This window comes from Wyeomyia smithii, chromosome 3 (genome assembly GCF_029784165.1).
Source record: "Wyeomyia smithii strain HCP4-BCI-WySm-NY-G18 chromosome 3, ASM2978416v1, whole genome shotgun sequence".
NCBI classification, from domain to species: domain Eukaryota; kingdom Metazoa; phylum Arthropoda; class Insecta; order Diptera; family Culicidae; genus Wyeomyia; species Wyeomyia smithii.
Window position 1 is genome coordinate 106305654 of NC_073696.1, and position 11508 is coordinate 106317161.

Below are 11508 nucleotides of genomic sequence, written 5' to 3' on the forward strand. Positions count from 1 at the left end.
CCGCCTATTCACTGACTCCTTCCGAGTAGCAGTAGAAGTCTGGCATTCCTTCTTCCTTTTTGGAAGAGAATTGCTTTCACTGCAATTAGAGGAGTCGATCTGTCTCGGTCTCTTGACTGTCTGATTTTGGCTCGTTTTCGAAGGGTTAATTGCGAGAAGACGGGCCTCGTCTCTATCGTGCCCATCTTCAAGCAACTTCATGCCGCTTCCTTTCCGAGCCACACAGTCTTCTGGGAAATTTCTTGCCATGAAGAGCCCCTTGGACTTGCGCCGACTCTTCATGGCTTTCCATCGCTGTATCCTCCACAGCAGTAGATACACCATCGTTGACCTCCGGTGAGTTCAATATCGAAGACGAGCATGATGCAACGTCTTCTAGCGAACGGCTTTGGAGTTGGTCAACTTCGTTTCCGATCTCCATATTTTCAGTCATTCTGGTAGCACTGGAATAGACAGAAACCAAAAATATTTAAAGTGGCACACATTAAATTGATTGCGACACATCGAACTTTCGTTATCTGTAAAACGATTAAAGGTTATCGATTAAATATCAAAACCTAAATATCGATTCACATATATCGATCTTTAGTATCGCTCAATATGTGTATGCCCAGTATGATCGGAGTTTGTATGTGAGATTCCGTTGGCAAGCAGGGGAAACAAGCATTTATGTCCGTAAGCTATTAAAAACAATGCCCAGTGCAGACATATAGCCAAGCATATTTTTAATATTATTATCACATGCAACTCACATTATTCCACATACCTTTAATAATGTATCCTGCATACGATGAGCTTAGATGCTCAGACCGTGGCGATTGTACAACCACGTAATGTTTAACTTTTTCTATACCACTTGCCCCAAGTATGATGACAGTTCTACAAGGTATGCTACATTTTTGTCTATCCACGCACATAAATAAATCTCGTTATGAAAAATTTCGCGTTTTGTATGGAATTCAGAACATTTTTGGAAATTTCTCGTTTTATGTTGTTTTATATCTGACTTTTTTGGTTTGAGAGTGAATCTTCAGTTGAAACACATTAGAAATTTATATTAATTTAGATTTAGTGTGAAAAACTGCGACAATATGTCGAAATAAAATATATAAAAATGCTATATTTCTAATAGTTGGAGCATAATCTTAGTCATTGTCATAGCTCATGACTTTTGTTACTGTATGAAACATAAGCGACTCTATTTAGAAGCGCTATTAGAGTACAAGAAAAAAACGAAAAGTGCAAAAAGGTTACCGGCAAATTGATGAAAACCAGCATATTTTACCTAAACCGCAGCATGTTTATGTATTCCCCACAAATAAAACATGTTTCAACATCATTTCTATAACTTTTCAGGAAAGTATGTTTTATAAGTTTAGTTTAAAATGCAAAATCATTTCAAATTTCATACAAAATTGGAAAAAGTTCATAACGATCACTAATACTAATGCATTGACGTGAATAGCATACCTTGTAGAACTGTCATCATACTTGGCCACTTGCCAACGTCACTCACACACAAGCACCGCCCGTAAGCTATCAGCCGCTTGATTGTTCTTTGTTTGGGAAAGGGCGCCGCAAACAATTCTTTTTCGAGGCAAGACACAACACTAATCACTCAAATTTCTTTTTATTCGCGTACCGTGACACTTTGTTTCCCTTTAATTATCACTCGCGAGAAATTTTTCCGTGATTGAACTCTTTAAATTCGGCTCTTAAATCGCGCGATTGTTTACACCGGGTTTAAAGTTTGGAAGTGTTGCCAGGTTAGAATAGCGATAGAATAGTCCTGGTAAATAGCTGGATGTCCTTTTTTTCCTCATCTGCACACTTAAAAATTACCGAGACCCGGAATCTATTATCAAGAATGGCACCACTGAGTGCTCAGTTGAAAATACAGCTGTCATATTATGTATTAAGTTGAAAATTGTAATTGTCGACTAGCGACATTCGATTAAACTCTCATAACGTACATTATACTTAACGTCGGAAGTAGTGCGGTGTATATGCGCATCTGATTTGCTATACAGCGCGGTACTTCCGACGTTAAGTATAATGTACGGTATGAGAGAAAAATCGAATGTCGCTAGTCGCAAAATTCGACTTTCTACTTGGGCGGCAATAAGTTTTCGTAAATCTTGGTTCACCCAACTGTAATTTCGGCACAAAATATCCGACATCTCGGTAGTGATAGCTCGGTAATATTTTGTGCTGAAATTTCAGTTAGGTTTACCGAGATTTACGAAAAATGTGACAGCTGTCATTCATTTTCTAACCGGGCACTCAGTGGCGCCCGGTGAAACGATTGAGACGTTTGATTAAATGTAATATGGCGTTATTTGTTTACTAAGCAACATTGTTTTTCTCGACCATCTGAATAAACAGTGCAGTACTTACATGAAGATGTATCAAGCTTTTTATGAGCCATAATGGCGGACGCTATAATGCAAAGTTCGTAATAAATTACCTACTCTTTTGACAGAGTAAAAAAAATCACTGTAAACAATCGACACGTTACTGCGAAGTGGAATCCACTTACATCTGTGCTAATAGATGAAACATTTCATATCTACGTGGAATACATTTGCGTTTCAGTTCACAGCACAAAATCAAGTGTTTTATACACAACTTTACTGTGTCATGCATACTGAAATCAATCTTTTACACTCAGATTTCAATACTTGAACACGTCAAATGCCAAAACACGTTAAATTACCGTGGATTCCAATAAAAAATCGACATGGGTCGACATGATAGAATGATTAGGATCGTTTACTGGCTTTCATAGGCAAAGAGCATAAGGAATAAGCGTGCGATTTATTTTCTGTGTGGATAGAGGGGTGTCCCAAAATACAACTACTGCCGGAATTCGTTGGTTAGAACACGACTGCCACCCAACTAGCGAATCGTGTTCGATAGTTGGGTGAACTGACAGCTGGGCAAATTTTTCACAGGGGAGCGCCGATTGTTTGTTTTCTATATGCTTTGAAAAAAATTCATAGCGGTAAAAATATGTCAAAAGAAATCCACTTGGCTCTTCTGCCCTACTGCTGCGGTAAATGATTGATGTATTTGGTAAATACTTTTTTGTACAAAAAATGGACCTTCCAACGAGAAGCAAAGTGATAGAGCGCAAGCACATCACTCTGCTTCTTGCCTAAAAAATGGCGAATTGCGACGCTGGATATTTCCGGTGAAAGTGTTGAAGAAATAAAAGAACAAACAACCGAACAATAAACTTTTTTTTTTTTTTTTTTTAAAGGTTGTAGATTTATGACATGTACTTTGTATATTACGCGATTGATTATGTCAGAGATGCAGATTGCAGATCGAATTGTCCAGATGATAGTGCTGAGCAACAAACTTCTCAATGCTGAATGGAATAAGCGTAATAACTCCGGACTTCTTCGTGATTAGGGCGAATCTTACAGTGACAACAAAACTCAAAAAAGGCAAACAAAGTTTTCAATCACTAATTCAAATCCTGTCTTTTGTATCTATAGATTTCGCTATTTTTGTCGTTAGCATATGTATTGCATCCACTGTTGACATCTATAGATTTCGCTTTTTTTGTCGTTAGCATATGTATTGCATCCACTGTTGACATGTTGCTTCGATATGCAAACTGATACCTACTCAGCGGAGAGGTTTTTAGGTACGTTGATTTAATGTGATAGTCAATTAGTTTTTCCATAATTTTTAACATAATGGAGGTTAGACTAATTGGTCTGAAGGCTTTTGGAAGTGTTTTGTCGCGCTTCCCAGCCTTTGGTATGAAAATCACTCTCGTTTTTCTCCAGTTGGTGGGTATGTAATTAAGTGTCAGGCTTGCCCTAAATATCTCGGTTATGAATGGAATTATAACCCTTCCACACCGTTGAAGCATTATTGGTAATAATCCATCCAATCCCGGGGACTTATAGGGCTCGAATGAGTTGATTGCCCATTCCACTTACGATTCTGTGAAGATATCGCAGGCTATGTAATGCGCATTTGTCCTAGCGATAGTCGAACCAGCACATGGCGCATTTGAGTCCTGAGTTTCTTCTTCTAGAATGGATCGTGATCCTGGGAAATGTTTCTCCATCATAACATTGAGTGTTTCAAGAGAATCGGTAGTAAAAGTACCGTCGTCCTTCTTTATTCTGCCCAAGCCATTCGTGTGATCTTTGGAAAGGGCTTTGTGTACTCTTGCAGCTGCAGGGGTGCTTTCAATTTGTTCACACATTAATCTCCATCCCCTCCTGCGTGATTTCCTAATTTCTTTATTGTATTGCGTAAGGGACTCTCTATAAGCATCCCAATTTGAGGTTAACTTGGCTCTGTTGAACAACCTTCTAGTTAACTTCCTCAGTTTTTCTACATTTTTGTTCCACCAAGGCGCGTCTTCGTTGGATACTCGCGTCTTGGTTGGACAGCTTTGGTTATAAAGGGCTATGATTTTATTCGTAAATTTTTGTGATGAATCCTCCAGTTCTTTTATTGTCTGGATTTGCCCTTCGAAGGTAGATTCATCACGAACTATTTTTGAATGAAAAAGCTCCCAGTTGGTTTTTCTAGGGTTTCTATAAACTTCCGTTACTAAGTCCCCTGCGTTATAGTCAAACAAAATTTGCTTGTGATCCGGTAGAGAAATCTCATCAGATACATGCCAGTTGACGATTTTTTCCGATAGTTTAGCGCTCGATAAGGTTAGGTCGAAGTTGGATTATTACCTCGATTGCATATATCAATATTATTTGTTAGTATATATTCAAAAAGGCACTCACCTGTCGCCATATTGTGTGATTTCTGCTTTTCCCCGTGTCGTTGGCAGTTCCACTTGCACAGCAACTATATCCCGTCCGATGAATTCTGTAATTGGCGTATAGTTGGTATTACTACTTACCAAAAGCGCTGCTCTTGGTGCATGCGCAGAATCATCATAAAGGAGCTTACCCTTATTTGTTGAAAGTCCTAAGACTTTATTTTTGTTCACCCATGGCTCTTGGACAATAGCCACGTTGATGTTCTCTTTGGTGAACCTGCGACAAAGGATTCCGCTTGCCCCTTTTGCATGATGCAGGTTCACCTGGATGAACTTAATGTTCTTGTCGTCCATCTCGGTACAGCTTTGCTCCCGGGGGCTTCTTTCGCTCCCCCTGCGTACGGTGATTATTCAAGGGTACCATTGAGTGCTCGTTTTGCTCTCCCTCAGGTGTGCTCCCTTGAACAGGCTGCTTACACCGGTTTTTGCTATCACTCGGTAGTGAAGGCAGAACTTTTTCGGCGATTACAGCATTATTTGTGGATTCAGGCCTGGCGCTTTTGAAATTTCGACCAGCCCTGGTTTTCCGCGGGTATATAATTCCGAATTTATAATTCAGTTTGTAGTTCCAATCAGCGATTTTTTTCGCTGACGCTTCGTCTACTGACAGGATAAGCTGCACATGATTCTTGATGGGCTTGCGCTTTAACACACTCCAAAAATCAGTGGCAATGTCGTTATGGCCTTCAACCAGAGCCAATATGGTTTCATTGTCGTTTTTCTCACTTTTGGGAAAGAAGACAGCTAAAATTTCTGGTCTCGGGATAGATTCACTATCAACAACCATCAGATCAGCTGTTTCCCATGGCTTGATACTCGGAACAATTCCTTTCAGCCAGTCTGCAGATTCCTGGTTCTGGCACTCTATTACCATAAACCCGGACCTAAACCTGCAGTTGGTGAATTTGGGCTTGAATTGTTCCTTTCTCTTATCAACGACTATAGCCAGGATGGACTCTTCTACTAGTTCCATCATGGTAGTCGAGAGCCGAGACATCGGATAGTCCTTAGGCATCAGTCCAACCTTGAACTGGCTAAGGACTTCAGTAAAGGTAGGAGGCGCTTTAGGTTTACCGACCGGGCTATTTGCAGTCCCAGGGGTATTACCTCTGATCACCTCCATCCGCCTATTCACTGACTCCTTCCGAGTAGCAGTAGAAGTCTGGCATTCCTTCTTCCTTTTTGGAAGAGGATTGCTTTCACTGCAATTAGAGGAGTCGATCTGTCTCGGTCTCTTGACTGTCTGATTTTGGCTCGTTTTCGAAGGGTTAATTGCGAGAAGACGGGCCTCGTCTCTATCGTGCCCATCTTCAAGCAACTTCATGCCGCTTCCTTTCCGAGCCACACAGTCTTCTGGGAAATTTCTTGCCATGAAGAGCCCCTTGGACTTGCGCCGACGCTTCATGGCTTTCCATCGCTGTATCCTCCACAGCAGTAGATACACCATCGTTGACCTCCGGTGAGTTCAATATCGAAGACGAGCATGATGCAACGTCTTCTAGCGAACGGCTTTGGAGTTGGTCAACTTCGTTTCTGATCTCCATATTTTCAGTCATTCTGGTAGCACTGGAATAGACAGAAACCAAAAATATTTAAAGTGGCACACATTAAATTGATTGCGACACATCGAACTTTCGTTATCTGTAAAACGATTAAAGGTTATCGATTAAATATCAAAACCTAAATATCGATTCACATATATCGATCTTTAGTATCGCTCAATATGTGTATGCCCAGTATGATCGGAGTTTGTATGTGAGATTCCGTTGGCAGGCAGGGGAAACAAGCATTTATGTCCGTAAGCTATTAAAAACAATGCCCAGTGCAGACATATAGCCAAGCATATTTTTAATATTATTATCACATGCAACTCACATTATTCCACATACCTTTAATAATGTAACCTGCATACGATGAGCTTAGATGCTCAGACCTGTGGCGATTGTACAACCACGTAATGTTTAACTTTTTCTATACCACTTGCCCCAAGTATGATGACAGTTCTACAAGGTATGCTACATTTTTGTCTATCCACGCACACAAATAAATCTCGTTATGAAAAATTTCGCGTTTTGTATGGAATTCAGAACATTTTTGGAAATTTCTCGTTTTATGTTGTTTTATATCTGACTTTTTTGGTTTGAGAGTGAATCTCCAGTTGAAACACACTAGAAATTTATATTAATTTAGATTTAGTGTGAAAAATTGCGACAATATGTCGAAATAAAATATATAAAAATGCTATATTTCTAATAGTTGGAGCATAATCTTAGTCATTGTCATAGCTCATGACTTTTGTTACTGTATGAAACATAAGCGACTCTATTTAGAAGCGCTATTAGAGTACAAGAAAAAAACGAAAAGTGCAAAAAGGTTACCGGCAAATTGATGAAAACCAGCATATTTTACCTAAACCGCAGCATGTTTATGTATTCCCCACAAATAAAACATGTTTCAACATCATTTCTATAACTTTTCAGGAAAGTATGTTTTATAAGTTTAGTTTAAAATGCAAAATCATTTCAAATTTCATACAAAATTGGAAAAAGTTCATAACGATCACTAATACTAATGCATTGACGTGAATAGCATACCTTGTAGAACTGTCATCATACTTGGCCACTTGCCAACGTCACTCACACACAAGCACCGCCCGTAAGCTATCAGCCGCTTGATTGTTCTTTGTTTGGGAAAGGGCGCCGCAAACAATTCTTTTTCGAGGCAAGACACAACACTAATCACTCAAATTTCTTTTTATTCGCGTACCGTGACACTTTGTTTCCCTTTAATTATCACTCGCGAGAAATTTTTCCGTGATTGAACTCTTTAAATTCGGCTCTTAAATCGCGCGATTGTTTACACCGGGTTTAAAGTTTGGAAGTGTTGCCAGGTTGGAATAGCGATAGTATAGTCCTGGTAAATAGCTGGATGTCCTTTTTTTCCTCATCTGCACACTTAAAAATTACCGAGACCCGGAATCTATTATCAAGAATGGCACCACTGAGTGCTCAGTTGAAAAAACAGCTGTCATATTATGTATAAAGTTGAAAATTGTAATTGTCGACTAGCGACATTCGATTATACTCTCATACCGTACATTATACTTAACGTCGGAAGTAGTGCGGTGTATATGCGCATCTGATTTGCTATACAGCGCGGTACTTCCGACGTTAAGTATAATGTACGGTATGAGAGAAAAATCGAATGTCGCTAGTCGCAAAATTCGACTTTCTACTTGGGCGGCAATAAGTTTTCGTAAATCTTGGTTCACCCAACTGTAATTTCGGCACAAAATATCCGACATCTCGGTAGTGATAGCTCGGTAATATTTTGTGCTGAAATTTCAGTTAGGTTTACCGAGATTTACGAAAAATGTGACAGCTGTCATTCATTTTCTAACCGGGCACTCAGTGGCGCCCGGTGAAACGATTGAGACGTTTGATTAAATGTAATATGGCGTTATTTGTTTACTAAGCAACATTGTTTTTCTCGACCATCTGAATAAACAGTGCAGTACTTACATGAAGATGTATCAAGCTTTTTATGAGCCATAATGGCGGACGCTATAATGCAAAGTTCGTAATAAATTACCTACTCTTTTGACAGAGTAAAAAAAAATCACTGTAAACAATCGACACGTTACTGCGAAGTGGAATCCACTTACATCTGTGCTAATAGATGAAACATTTCATATCTACGTGGAATACATTTGCGTTTCAGTTCACAGCACAAAATCAAGTGTTTTATACTTAACTTTACTGTGTCATGCATACTGAAATCAATCTTTTACACTCAGATTTCAATACTTGAACACGTCAAATGCCAAAACACGTTAAATTACCGTGGATTCCAATAAAAAATCGACATGGGTCGACATGATAGAATGATTAGGATCGTTTACTGGCTTTCATAGGCAAAGAGCATAAGGAATAAGCGTGCGATTTATTTTCTGTGTGGATAGAGGGGTGTCCCAAAATACAACTACAGCCGGAATTCGTTGGTTAGAACACGACTGCCACCCAACTAGCGAATCGTGTTCGATAGTTGGGTGAACTGACAGCTGGGCAAATTTTTCACAGGGGAGCGCCGATTGTTTGTTTTCTATATGCTTTGAAAAAATTTCATAGCGGTAAAAATATGTCAAAAGAAATCCACTTGGCTCTTCTGCCTTACTGCTGCGGTAAATGATTAATGTATTTGGTAAATACTTTTTTATACAAAAAATGGACCTTCCAACGAGAAGCAAAGTGATAGAGCGCAAGCACATCACTCTGCTTCTTGCCTAAAAAATGGCGAATTGCGACGCTGGATATTTCCGGTGAAAGTGTTGAAGAAATAAAAGAACAAACAACCGAACAATAAACTTTTTTTTTTTTTTTTTTTAAAGGTTGTAGATTTATGACATGTACTTTGTATATTACGCGATTGATTATGTCAGAGATGCAGATTGCAGATCGAATTGTCCAGATGATAGTGCTGAGCAACAAACTTCTCAATGCTGAATGGAATAAGCGTAATAACTCCGGACTTCTTCGTGATTAGGGCGAATCTTACAGTGACAACAAAACTCAAAAAAGGCAAACAAAGTTTTCAATCACTAATTCAAATCCTAAATAACTATTGAACAATATGTTTGTCATCCAAATATTCTAATAAAAGCAAAACTGCTCTAGCTTTGTATATAGTAAACCTAAAACTTGAATTTCAGTCGCTTTACATGGTATATTCAAGAATTGATTGTTTCGCCCTTTACTATATGCCTTATTTTGATCTGCTCGACAGTATCGCCCTATACTCTGCGCCTTATTTTGATCTGCTCGACAGTATCGCCCTTTACTATGCGCCTTATTTTGATTTGCTCGACAGTATCGCCCTTCACTATGCGCCTTGTTTTCATCTGCTCGACAGTATCGCCCCTTACTATGCGCCGTGTTTACGTTATTGTATCGGAGTACGCCCTTTGCTTTTGATGTTTATTTTGTTGATAATTTTGATTTCGCTTATTCATCAAGATGAAGTCAAGTTTCGCCTTTCACTAACGTAAACAGCAAAAAGGGCTTATTCTTCATTCTATTTAATTTTGATGTAAAGTAGTTTTCGCCCTTAACAAACATCGAACTTTTTAATAGTTACAAAAGAGATGCATAATTTTCACGAAGTTTAAAGGTAGATAGTAGTTCACTTCATTCGTTTTCGGTATAATCTCATTTTGTTTACAGTTTGTTAGATTCGCCCTTAGTATTCCGAAGTATTCCGGAACTAACATGTTAATGAAGTTTTCACAACAATAAATAATAAATAATTTTATTCTAGTAATATTTTTATTACTTTTCGGACCCCTAAAACGTATTTTAATGAAGTTGAATTCTGACATTAGAGTGCTTTTTAGTTGGGTGACGGCCCAACTAGCGAATACCTCTCTAACGAACTCCCAACTAACGAACACCCAACGAGCGAATCACCACTGTATAAATACTTTGTAATACTATAACTACTAGTACACTCTTTGACCAAGCGTCAAATATATGTCACTTTTTGACAGATGACATTTTGGTCTAAGATAATTGTTTGTCAAACTGTTTTTGATCAGTTCATGTTTGACTCGCGACTTTTTCAGTCGCTGTCCGGATAAGTTCGGGCGCAGACAGACGTCCAGTTTTTTTGTAGTAGCAATTCATAACTAGATAGCGCTACCAGTGACGCCAGCCTCGCACACCAGAAAAAAAAGTATTGTAGCGATAAGGTCATCAGGCGGCGCTAGTGTACAGGTGATTTAAAATGAATTCTCTTTCAAAAATTTACACGGAATTTTTGATCAATGTTGTTCTTGCTTGAACGTCTGTCTGTGTTTCGGGTTTCGAAAGTTCGCTTGTTGATATCTCGGTAGATTATAAGAAAATTCAGAAGCAATGGTCGCGTTAAAACTTGCTTGCGTTGACGTTCACCAAGAGAAATTTGGTCTGTTCGTCACTTTCATTTTTTTAAATGCGGCAAACACGAACAAACAATAATCACGCAAAAAATTGTCCAAAATATTTGACAAACGACATTACACTGCCTGACAAACACATCAAACATGTTTGGTTAAAAAGAAGCAAAATATTTGACAGCAGTGTTCAATGTCAAATAAATTTGACTTTTACACTAACGGTCAAATATTTTTTCAGAAAAACGTCAAATATTTTACCATTGGTTAAAGAACATACTACAGCCTTAAATATTGGAAATATTTCGCAATGTATCAATAGTGTCGTGTTTTTAGCGCTTTTTTAGATTAAAAATTAAGACAATGCCGGACAATGTCTGGCCAGCCTAAATAAGTTTAATCACAGATAACAGATATCCAAGCTAGAACAAAAAACTCCACAAATCGCGTGTAAGATTTCAAATTCTTACTCGTTTGGAATACTAACGACATCTTTCTGCAACTTGCGACTTTAACCACTTTAGTGATGGCTGCGCTGGTTTTTAGTCAAAGCTGCCAGACGCATGAAAATTCTCACAAATAGTAGAGTCGCTGTTTTTGCAACGATATAACATTGTTTTTGTGAGGTTTATGTATTTTTTTTTTCATATTAACACTAGAACAAACAAATTTATCGCAAATATAAACTGGGATAAAATAAAATTGTCGATTATGTACAAATTACGACTGCTAAAAATTTCTACATTAAAAAACGACAACGCTTCTTATTGCAATA